Here is a 12,609-nt window from a genome sequence, read left to right as displayed (position 1 = left end):
TTATGGATGTTTCTCATTGTTTAGGGGGGTTGGTTACAAATTGCTATTGGTCATAGTCAGGAAAAAAAAAAAAAAAAACTAGCAAAGGAGATTAGATTCCGGGATCTCTTTATGAAAAGAAAAGGGGGGGTATAGTATAGAATTATGGTATAAAAGGGTGGATTGCTGGTTCTGTTTTTGACCAACCACTAGTCTCAAATATTTTACACTGGGATGGATTTTTGTATATTGATACAAATAAATTTAAGGTTATTTTTTGTTATACTGTATATGTGCTTCTACTCTTGTTTAAGCTATTGTACCTATTTGGCTCATTTAAAAATGTAATGTAAAGTTCTAGATCTTGAAAGCTATTATTATAAACCATTTAGGGTAATTAAGTAATGCAGATTAGTAGTTAGTCATCTATAACAATCAAACTTATAGTCACATTAGGTATGTTTTCAGGATCATACACATATCTATTTTAGATAGATGGTCTTTAAATACTTCAAAATATGGCATTTAAGATGTTTTATTAACATAAGGCTTTTCATAACATTGAGACACATCTGCTCCTGGCAGCACCAATTTACTTCCAAAAAGGATGATGGGCATTGAAGAACCTCTGATTGGAGTTTACCTTCTTTATGGCAAAAGCTAGCCATTTCAGCAAAAAAACCACTCTTGTCTTGACTGCTGAAACAATGCTGTCCAAACTGGACAAGCAGGATACAAAAGAGTGACTGCCAAACTTTGCCAAGACAATGTAGGATGGTCCTTTGAAATTCCTGCTTCACAGAAAAGTCTGTCAGATCTTCTAGGCCTGTAGGCCAAAGTTGGATGCCCCAACATTGCAGAGGAATCTTGGATAACTGTCCAGGCATCCAGATGTCTCTGTTGTTTCTATAGTTTTGGAAGTTGTTTGCTCTGCACTTACTGTTTTTCTTTTCTTTTCTTTTTCTTTCTTTCTTTTTCTTTTCTTTTCTTTTTGAGCTGAGGATTGAACCCAGGGCCTTGTGCTTGCCAGGCAAGCGCTCTACCATTGAGCTAAATCCCCAACCCTGCACTTCCTGTTTATTCAAGTAATATTTTAGCCTTCTCAGGTCTCTGATGGAGTTGAAGATGAGATAGTTTTTTTTTTTTTTTTTTAAGATTTATTTCTTTATTTTGTACACAGTGTTCTGTCTGAACACCAGAAGAGGGCGCCAGATCTCATCACAGATGGCTGTGAGCCACCATGTGGGTGCTGGGAATTGAACTCAGGACCTCTGGACTGAGCCATCTCTCCAGCCCCATGAAGATGAGATAGTTACAGTTTTCTTTGTTACAAAATTCAAAAAATACCCGGGCAGTGGTGGCAGACGCCTTTAATCCCAGCACTCGGGAGGCAGAGCCAGGCAGATCTCTGTGAGTTCAAGGCCAGCCTGGTCTACAGAGTGAGATCCAGGACAGGCACCAAAACTACACAGAGAAACCCTGTCTTGAAAAAACAAACAAAAAATAATAACAACAAAATTAAAAAAATAAACTTACAAAAAGAGATGTAAAATGTATAAGGTTGAGAGACATAAAAGCTTAAGTTGTTTATCTAAAAAGATGTTTTAAGGTTTAAAAAGATATTTTTAGGTTGGTAATACTAGCTATGATAAAAAGTATATTAGGTGCAAAACTTTTGACTCACCTAGATGGGATAGATAAAATACAGTACTTTCTCCAGATTTGCCAAATATAAATGGGCTGGATATTGTAAATGTAATTCTTACTTGATAATTGTTCTTATTGTATATGGTTTTACTGTGTTAGAGTTAAAGCCTTTCCTTTTTATTTAAACAAAAGGGGGGAAATGCTGTGGAAAAAATCTTTTTGTACACTGTGAAGATTTGTCACTCTGGTTGGTTTAATAAAAAGGGTGAACAGCCAATAGCTAAGCAGGATTTCCAGGCACAGTGGATGCTGGGAAGAAGAATGGCGGACAGAGAGGAAGCAGGATGTGAAGTACAGAGTAAAGGTAACAAAGTCACATAAAAGAATGTAGATTAAAAGATGTGGGTTAATTTAAGTTACAAGAGCTAGTTAGAAACAAGCCTAAGCTAAGGCCAAACTTTTATAATTAATGATAAGTCTCCATGTTATTATTGGGGAGTCAATGGTCCTGATGAAAAAGTCTGCCTACATTTGTTTATTTAGGTTTTTTGAGACAGAGATTCACTATGTAGCTCTGACTGGCCTGGAACGTACTATGTAGAATAGGCTAGCCTCAAACTCATAGAGATTTGCCTGTCTCCCAGTGCTGAGACTAGAGGTGTGCACCACCACAACCCAGCTTATTCATTTTTAAGTTATATTTTATTTATTTGACTGTGTGTGTATGGGGGGGAGAAGAGTGCTCGAGCACTATGTTGTGTATGTGGAGGTCAGAGGACAGTTTTTGGAACTCAGTTCTCTCCTTTCATCATGTGGGGGCCCCAGGCAAGGAACTCAGGTCACCTCAGATTTATCAAATGCCTTTATATGTTGAACTATTTTTTTTTTCCATTTTTCCTTTTTTTTTTTTCTTTGTTTGGGTACACCATTCCTGGAGGTACTGCAATACCAGGTCGATGTGTGGAGTGGACGGAGCAAGCTCCTATTCCAACTCCTAGTTCCAAAAATCCATTTAATATATTGTCTTCAGATAGAGGACGTATCAGATATTAAACTGATAAGAACAGATACCACACTTGATCTTAGCCAAAAGGCTGAGAAGCAATGTGTTGAACTATTTTTATGGCCCAAGACAAGCTTTAAAGATAAAAATACTAGCCTGGTGTTGGTGTGGGCCCGGGGTTCTGTTTATGTCTTTCCTCAGGACAATGAGGTTTCTCTTTGGGTTCCTGAGTGCTGTGTGTGCCCTGTGGCTGCTGCTGAAGCCCAACATGGCAGAGATCTATTGGGCCTTCATGAAAAACTCTCCCTTTCTGATGCCAATGGGGATTGAGAGCCTAATATGGCCAGCTTTGGCAAGCATTAATGTAAGCCTAGGAACTGCAGCCCTGTGGTTGGATTCTCCAGAAGGTAATATATGGTAACTTCTTTTCCAAGTATGTTTGAGAATATTTTACCCAGACACCTTGGAGATTAAGGATAACCCTGAAGATAACTGACCTCCATTTATTAACAGTAGCATGCCAGCTAAGCATTTTCATTTTCACAATCCTATTCAAGCTGGAGTAGTACCTACTTTTCAGGAGTGGCTCTGTGCAACATTTATTGGCCCTCTGAAATTCATTTAGCTCCCTTTGAAGAAACCTTAAAATTTGTAAGCCTGAAGGTAGCCATTATGAGACCATTAGTTCTGTTCCTTGTGAGCTGCCTGTTTTTTCCTTATGGTTCTTAGTTGTTCTTCTGCAGAGCTTCCAGCTTGGGTAGTGCTGGGATCAATAATGGGTCTCGGCAGTTTGTGTTCCTGGAGTTGTGTCCATGCCAAGGGATACCCACATGCTCCAGAAGAGAATTTGGCATCGTTGCTGCCATTGTTGCTGTTATAACAGTGACAATCACCTCTACTACTGTTTCTGGGATTGCCATTTCATACAGCTAGCACAGTGGAGACCCTGGCAGCAAAAGTAGCTACCACAGTTAGTTAATCTTTCATTCTATTGGGCATGATAAATTTAAATCAATAGTTATATACATTTTGATTGGCTTTGAAAGTTATAAATTTATAAACTCAAGTTCCATTTGCTTTTGGGATACCATCTTACAAGGTCTCCACTTCGAAGTAAGGCTCATTAAGGAAGGGAATGGCTCAGTTGCCTTTAGCCTACTGGCTATGGGTGGGTTAGGACTTCTGTTGGTCTTTTCTGTGTCGAACACACAGATTGCAAGCCAGCGCCACTTTGAGATCTTTGGCAGCAGTTAACCCTGCAGCTCACACACGATTGAGCCTGTATGATAATGAGTATTCAGAGATGGGTAATGCCTGGATGGTGCTAACCAACCTGAGACAGAACACCTTCATGGCCTGGACAGGTGTCTCCATGACTGGTAAGGTGACCTGCTGATGTCCCCTGCAACCTAAGTCAGAAGCTAATTTTTTAGTAAAAGGAGGGACCTGTAGGGCCCTGGTCTCCCATATTGGGTAACTGTTGCCTTGCTTGCTGACTTTGACCTCAATATCCTCCCTATGCTAATTCCCTGCTGGGTTCCACCATCCTGAATGCTTAAGGGAAGCTCCTTGTCTGTGAATCCTGCATATTGGGTGTTAACAGATTAGATGTAAGATTGTGAAACATCTGTAGCGAACTTCTGCCCTCTGGGATTCTCCCATTGTACTGTAAGCCTGTGTTCAAGACCTCCTTCCTCCTTCAATAAGTGGCATTCGGCATTCAATAAATAAAATAAATAAATGAATGAATGAATGAATGAATGAATGAATACTAGCCTGGGGGCTAAGGGAGACCTCAGTGGCAGAGCATGTGCCTAGTGTGCTGGAGGTCCTGGTCTCTGCTCTCAGCACTGCAGGAATAATAATAATAATAATAATAATAATAATAATAATAATTATAGTAATAATAATAATGGCCACCCCGAGTGGCTTTTGAAATAGAAACTGGGTCCATCAAAGTGGCAAGAGTAGCAGGGGAGGTCCTCCCAAAGAAACCCTCCTATCCATAGCCTATAGGTCTCTCTGGAATATCCAAAACAACACCGGGCGGCACCCAGGGGCCATGCTGCTGGCAGCTTGGAGGAGCTGATTCATGGTGGGTGCACCATCCCAACAGAGCCGTCCCACCGTCACCTCCTTCCTGAGAGGTCACTAGACAGGAACTCTATAGAGTACGAGACACCAGCAATTCCTTAGGTGGGACAGTGGTTTTGCGATTGTTTTGAAAAAGGGAGACTCTTTTTTTCTTTTTCTTTTTTTTTTTTTTAGCTGAGGATTGAACCCAGGGCCTTGCGCTCTACCACTGGGCTAAACCTCCAACCAACTCTTTATTCTTAGGAGTGTTTATGGAAGTATTTTGGAAGGAAGTGGCATGTCTGGGGTTGTTTTAAAATAATCCAGTGTGCGGGGCTTGGTGGTTAAGAACACAGACTGCTCTTCCAGGGGTTCAATTCCCAGTGCCCACATGACAGCTCACAAGTATCTATAACTTCAGTTCCAGGGGATCTGATGCCCTCTTCTGGCTTCCATAGGCATATATGTGTGCATATTTATACACGCAGACAAATCACCCATACTCATAAAATAAAATAAAAATAAAAATAACCCAGGGGGCCACTGGTGGAAATATAGATAAAAACAGCAACAATATACCAAAATGGATGTTGGGGTTCCTGTCTACTAACCCAGCCGCTTGGGAAGTAGAGACAGGATGGAGGGTTTGAATTTAGCCAGGATACATAGTGAGACCCTGTCTCAAAAAAAAAATAAAATAAAATTAAAGGCTGGGAGATGGCTCAGTGGTTAACAGCACTTGCTGCTCTCGCAGGAGACACAAAGATCTGCGTTTGTTTCCAGCACCCATATCAGGTGGCTCACAACTGCCTGTAACTCCAGTTCCAAGGGATCTGACGCCATCTGCTGGCTTCTGAAGGCAACTCCGCCTACATGCACGTACCTATGCACACACAGACTCATAATTAAAAATAAAATAAATAAAACAGACCACACATGATGTAGAGAGATAAAATTACAGCAAGTTTAACCTTAAGGACTGGGGATATAACTCAGTGGTAGAGCCCCTGCCTAGAATCCCCCAGTGAGGGGCTGGGGTGTGGCTCAGTGGTAGAGCCCCTGCCTAGAATCCCCCAGTGAGGGGCTGGGGTGTGGCTCAGTGGTAGAGCCCCTGCCTAGAATCCCCCAGTGAGGGGCTGGGGTGTGGCCCTGTGGTAGAGCACCTGCCTAGAATCCCCCAGTGAGGGGCTGGGGTGTGGCTCAGTGGTAGAGCCCCTGCCTAGAATCCCCCAGTGAGGGGCTGGGGCGTGGCCCAGTGGCAGAAAGCTTGCTTAGAATGCTGGAGTGTCGGGAGCCAGGCTGATCCAGGGCTTTTCCTGAGGCTCTGATGTATGGAGAAGGAGTATGTGTGGCAAGGGCAGTAGTGGTCTGGTGCCAGGCCCTCAGGGGAGCTGCCGATTTGAGTCCTGGAATCCAGCTCTTCCCCTCTTGGTTATCAGTGCCTGGGCCACTGTGGGACTGGTCTGTGATGCACTTGAGATATCCTGGGTGCCTCTTGTGCAACATTGCTTGATAAGCTTGCTGCTGCCTTCTCATTGTGTGATAGCTTTCTGCTGACTCTGCCCAATTCCCCGGCCAACCGTAGAAGATGCTCGCTGCTTAATAAACTGGTTGAGGCATCAGTCCAGGCAGACCTCCAATACCTGCTTTCTGTCTTGTGTTTTCTCATCCCTGATCCTCCCACTCCACATTGCCATTTGGGACCCTTATTCCTGTAGGATCAGGTTCCCAGAGTTCCTTGGCTCCATCTTCACGACTGCAAACAACAGAAGCAGCGTTTCCAATGTAATTGGAAGTTCTAGCACCAGGCAGAATGCATGTTCTCACGAGCTGAGCCGAGGAAGTTGGATTCACAGGCATGAAAAGACCAAGTGGACACAGTGGAAGAAAAAGAGGAAAAAGATGAAAAAGTGGAAGCCGGTGAGATGGCTCATGGGGAAAGGGCTTGCAGCCAAGCCTGAGGACCTCAGTCTGATCCCTGGATCCACATGGGGCTCATATGGTAGAAGGGGAGAATTAACTGTCAGAAGTTGTCCTGTGACCTCCACAGGTACTGTGACATATGTACCCATACATAAAACACCCTCCATACCCACACACTAAAGAATAAATAAACATAATAGAAATTATGTAAAAAGTAATACAATAGAAGTTAGTAAAAAAGATTGATGGGGGCTGGGCAGTGGTGGCGCACGCCTTTAATCCCAGCACTCAGGAGGCAGAGGCAGGCGGATCTCTATGAGTTTAAGGCCAGCCTGGTCTACAGAGTGAATTCCAGTACAGACAGGTTTACAGAGAAACCCTGTCTCAGGGGGAAAAAAAGATTGACGAGTTCAAAGTTCACAGTTACTTTCCATATAAAAATAAAAACAGGGCTGGATAGATGGCTCACTCAGTGGCCAAGAGGCCCGTGACTCCAGAACCCAAATCAGGCAGCTCACAAATGCATATAACTGTCTCCAGGGGTTCTGATGCCCTCAATACACACACAGATACACACTCACATACACACACATTCTCTCTTTCACACACACATACACACACGCGCGCACACACACACATGCAGGAACACTCACACACAAATACATTCCCACATACTCACATACACTAACACACACTCACATACGTATACAAACACACACACTCCTATACACATATACACACACATTTTTTTCTCAACACACTTATATACACACATGAAGGCACACTCACATACACACACAAACACACACATACACAAATGCACACACTCACATGCAGGAGCACTCACATACACACATAAACACACATTCACATACATACACACTCACGTATACAGATACACACACATTCTCTCTCACACACACTTATATACACACATGCACACATACTCACCTACACTCTCACACAATTAAAAACAGTTTTTCTTTTTCCTTTTCCTTTTTTTTCTGCTGGTGAAAAGAGAGAAGATGTCCTCTGTACTCACAAAATCTGTCCTGTCTGGGAAGGCAGCCATTCTGTCTCCCGATTTCTTGAATAAACAAGTTCAGTTCATGTTTGGGCACAGGGGATGTCACGTTGGTTTGGCCTGTTGTTATGATGAAAGAGGTGGATCCCAACCAGCAGCCACCTGTAAATTTGATTTGACAATTCCAATAAACATGAAAAGGTGACTGACCTCTTTAATCACCTGGAAAACACAAATTGAAACTATTACACACGCCCCAGAGGTCAAAACAAACAAACATCTTTTATTGCTGGTGCCAAGGTGAGACATGCCTCCTCTGACGCTGCACTCCTGTGAGTGAAGGATGGAGCTGCTGGCTGGCAAAGTTGTCAGGCTGTTCCCGACCGTAGCTGAGTGTGGGGACCAGCAAGAGCGTTGTGCTCTTGCGTGTTCCAAGAAATGTGTGCATAGGTGCATGTCAGGATTCTAGGACGTTCATTGCCGCCTTACTTTTCACAGGCTGAAATGAACCAAACCAATGCCTACCCACAATGGATGGCAAATCAATATCCCGCAAACCACAAACCAGGAGAAGACCTGCCAAACACAAGTCAGAAAGAGTTTAGACAATTAAGGTTAAGGAGATAAGCCAGACACAACAGAGCAAGGCAGACAGTTCAGGACAGATGGGTTCTTTGTTTGGACATGGAGCCTCGCTGTGCAGTCCTGGCTGGCCTGGGACTCACTTGCTTTTAGTAAAGACACGTGACACGTGCCATCAGGGCCTGATTAATGTGGTGCTGTGGAGAGTGCCTGGGGCTAGGTGTCTGCTACAAGCGCTCTCTCAACTGAACCACCTCCCCAGCCCGGCCTCTCTTTTGTGTTCCTGATCCCCCTAGTCAATATCAGAAGACACAAATGTACTTTGCCCACATTCTGACAGTCTCAACCCCGATGCCTCTGGGTGTGACAGGAATCTCTCACCCAGGAAGTGAGTCTTCAGCCATCACTCGCTGGGTGAACCCTAATCCAGTTCAGCTCCAACATCACCTACCTTGGAGACAGAGCCTGTGGAGCCAAGACTGTCCTGCACCTCAGATGCCCATCACAAGCCACAGTGCATCTTCCGATCGATTGGTTACAAACTGAGGCTGCCACAGCATCTGTCTCAGGCTCCATGGATTCTAGAGGTTGGCTCACAGACCTCAGAAAAACCCTCACTTTAGTTCACCCTTCCTTCCTCTCTCCCTCCTTTCTTAAAAATTATGTTTGTTTATCAGTAGGTGGTATGTTTACAATGTGTGTGTGTACTTGTATGTGTATGTGTGCATTAGTGCTCCAGCATGAAGGTCAGAGGACAGCTTTCAGGAACTGGTTTTCTCTTTCTACCACGGTGTCAGGGATCCAGGGGCCCAGGGATTGAAGTGCTCCAGGGATTGAAGTGCTCCAGGGACTGAAGTGCTCCAGGGATTGAAGTGCTCCAGGGATTGAAGTGCTCCAGGGACTGAAGTGCTCCAGGGATTGAAGTGCTCCAGGGATTGAAGTGCTCCAGGGATTGAAGTGCTCCAGGGACTGAAGTCCTCCGATTTGCACGGCAGACTGCTTTTACCTGCCGAACCATATCACTGGCCTTGCCCTTCCTCTCTCCTTTCTTTCCCTCTTTCTCTTCTCTTTCTGAGATAGGGTCTCACTCTGTAGCCCAAGCTAGCCTTGAACTAGAGACAATCCTCTTTTTGTAGCACCCCAAGTGCTAGGATCACAGTTTTAAGTGGTTTCTGAGCTTCGTTTCATGTAAAAATATATGTCAATGTTGATATGAACAGGCTTTTTTTTAAAGAGTCATTTATTTTTTAATATTTTTATTATTATTTATTGATGTGTGCATATGTGTCTGTGTGTGTGTGTGCATGTGTCCAGAGAGGAGTTGATCCCTGGAGTTTCTGGTAGTGGGAAGCTGCCAGATGTATTACTGGGAACCAAGTTCAGATCCTCTGAAAGAACATTACCTCCTAACCACTGAGCAATTTCTCTGGTCCCAGATTTATTTATTTTTAATGTGTTTTGCCTCTGTGCATATAGGTGTATCATGTGCACAGAGCCAGAAGAGGGCATCTGATGCCCTGGAACTGAAGTTACAGACAGTTGTTAGCAGACGTATGGATGCTGGGAACTTGCTGTGCAGGACTATACTCCAAGCCACACTGACGCCATTTTCAGGAGTTCTGCCAGGCCTGCTGGTGAAAGGTCATGGCAGCCAGGCTTGTTGCCTCATTGTTGATGTTCTTTCGTGGAAGGAGGGGATGGGAGAGCCGCAGGACCCTCACCGGAGTAGAGTTGTATGCAATTCAGCCCTAATTGCATGCGGCCTTGGGATCTTGAGCGGGAAGGGCTAGTGGGTATGTGTGGGAAGGAGCTGGGGAGGAAGCACCATCTATATGCCGTATAGTGGCTGGGGCCACTCATGTACCATGATGCTCCATGTATGCAAACCCAGGATTCCTGCTGGCTACTCCATTCAGCAGCTGGGTATGGTACTTTATAAATGGATATACAGTATTTACATCTATAAGTGACATACACAGTGTTTACACCTATAAATGACATACTCAGCATTTACATCTATAAATGACATCCACATTTGTTTAAGAATAAATATAATTTTATATATATATATATATATATATATATATATATATATATATATATATAATTTTTAAGAAAGGAGGGAGAGAGGAAGGAAGGGTGAACTAAAGTGAGTGTTTTTCTGAGGTCTGTGAGCCAACCTCTAGAATTCATGGAACCTGAGACAGATGCTGTGGCAACCTCAGTTTGTAACCAATCAATCGAGAGACCTGACCGCACCATGGCCAAAAATACATCTTTTTGTTGTGGTGGTTTTGTTTTGTCTTTTCGAGACAGGGTTTCTCTGTGTGGCCCTGGCTGTCCTGGAACTTACTCTGGAGACCAGGCTGGCCTCGCACTTGGATATCTGCTTGCTTCTGCCTCCCAAGTACGGGGATTAAAGGCGTGCCACCACGACTGGCCTAGGTATATCTTTTTAAAATGTTTGTTTGTTTGTTTGTGTGTATGTGTGAGTGTGTTACTGTGTATCTATCTGCCTTGCATGTGTGTGGCAGACCGAGGACACCACTTGGGAGTTTTTTTCTCTCCCACCACTCTGTGGATTTTGTGGATTGAAGTCAAGTCATTAGACTTTTGAGTCAAGCGCCTTATTGGCTGTCTTGATAGTCATAAAAATAAATCTTGTAAGAAAAGGTTTACATGTAATGAGATTAACAATAACCAATGTGTTGTTTATTAGGATTTTTTGGAGTATTTAAGTTTTTTGTACTTGTTTATTTACTATGTGAGTATATGTGTGTGTTTGAGAGAACCACATCTCACCAGGCAGTGGTGGCACACGCCTTTAATCCCAGCACTCGGGAGGCAAAGCCAGGCTGAGCTCTATGAGTTCAAGGCCAGTCTGGTCTACAAAGTGAGTTCCAAGACAGCCAGATGTAGTGGGAATTTTTTTTCCGTCTGGCCTAACCCCGAGGTCTGGACAAATCTCTCCCACCCATGGTCCCACAGCTGCTTATAAAATAATCACTCAGAGGCTTATATTAATTACGAACTGGATGGCCTATGGCAAGCCTCTTGCTCACGTTTTTTTCTTTTCTTTTTTTTTTTTTTTTCGAGACAGGGTTTCTTTGTGTAGCTTTGCGCCTTTCCTGGATCTCGCTCTGTAGACCAGGCTGACCTCGAACTCACAAAGATCCGCCTGGCTCTGCTTCCTGAGTACTGGGATTAAAGGCGTGCGCCACCACCTCGAGACAGGTGGCAGGGCTGACTCTGGGTACTGTAATCAGGAAGAGGGCAGTCCTGTTCCAGCTGCTGCTTCTACTGGACTGTGCTGGATCCTTGCTGGTGACTGGTTCTCAAAAATATTTACATTTTAATTTGTTTGTGGATATGATGAGCCGAAATGCTCCTATACATTTCACTCCACAAGCAACACAGAAAGCCCCCCCCCATAGAACTGGAGGACCAGGAATCCAAAGTCACCCTTCATGGCATAGCGGGTTCGTGGCTAGCCTGGGCTACCTGAGATCACATCTTGGAACAAGCAGGGACTGGAAAGGTGGCGCAGGAGTTAAAAGTGCTTGCTGCTCAATCATAAGGGTGAGAGTTTGAATCCTAACATTCGGGGCTGGCAGATAGCTCAGAGGTTAAGAGCACTTCCAGAGGTTCAACCCCCAGCACCCACATGGCAGTTCAAGACCGTCAGTGACTCCAGTTCCAGGGCTTCTGACACCTTCACACAGACAGGCAAAACACCAATGCACAGTAAAAAAAATTCTAACATTTACATGTGACAGCTCACAAACTCTAGTTCCAAGGGATCCGGCATATTCTTCTAGCCTACATGCGCACCTGCACACACATGCAGCATTCATGCAGACCTACACATACACACATGCACAAAACAAAATAAAAATTGGACAACAAAAAGATTTTGAAGACTCAGTTTCATACCAAGCACTAAGTTAGTTCACTTTCCTGTTTATTACGGTTATTCCTTCACTCAGTCATCCTGCATTCAGCTCTCTAAAAAATGTCAAGTCCACAGTGTGGCAGAGTATCCCTAATTTTACAAGTGAGGGAACTGAGGCACAGGCAGGCAAAGAAACTGCTAAATATTTGGAGCTGTCCTTGAACCTGGACTGTTCGCCCCCAGACCCTGGCTCCCTGTGGGAACGCGCTACCTCGTCTGAGTGGGAGGAGCCAGCCGCACATGGGGCTTCCGTGAGCCAGACTGGAGAGTGCCGCAGAGAACACGGCACTGTGGCACGTTCGGGGACTAACCCAGAGCTTATGTTTGTGAATTACTGGTGAACACAGAGGGATTAAATGAAATTTGGAATAATTGCAGCTATTACTTACCAAGCTCGTTCTCTGCTCTCCACCCCGTGTTAGCTAC

The 12,609-nt window shown here is 44.2% G+C and overlaps 1 non-coding gene across 1 annotated transcript; it reads right to left on the bottom strand.

The window, feature by feature from the left end:
• Positions 1-2,541: 2,541 nt before the first annotated feature.
• LOC118576973 lies at positions 2,542-2,732 on the bottom strand. Its single transcript, XR_004944153.1, has one exon. It is a non-coding gene; the product is annotated as a U2 spliceosomal RNA (small nuclear RNA).
• Between the last annotated feature and the right edge of the window lie 9,877 nt (positions 2,733-12,609).

This window comes from Onychomys torridus, chromosome 1, assembly GCF_903995425.1.
Source record: "Onychomys torridus chromosome 1, mOncTor1.1, whole genome shotgun sequence".
NCBI lineage: Eukaryota > Metazoa > Chordata > Mammalia > Rodentia > Cricetidae > Onychomys > Onychomys torridus.
The sequence above is the reverse complement of the archived record's forward strand: the minus strand, read 5'-3'. Positions and strand labels throughout refer to the sequence as shown.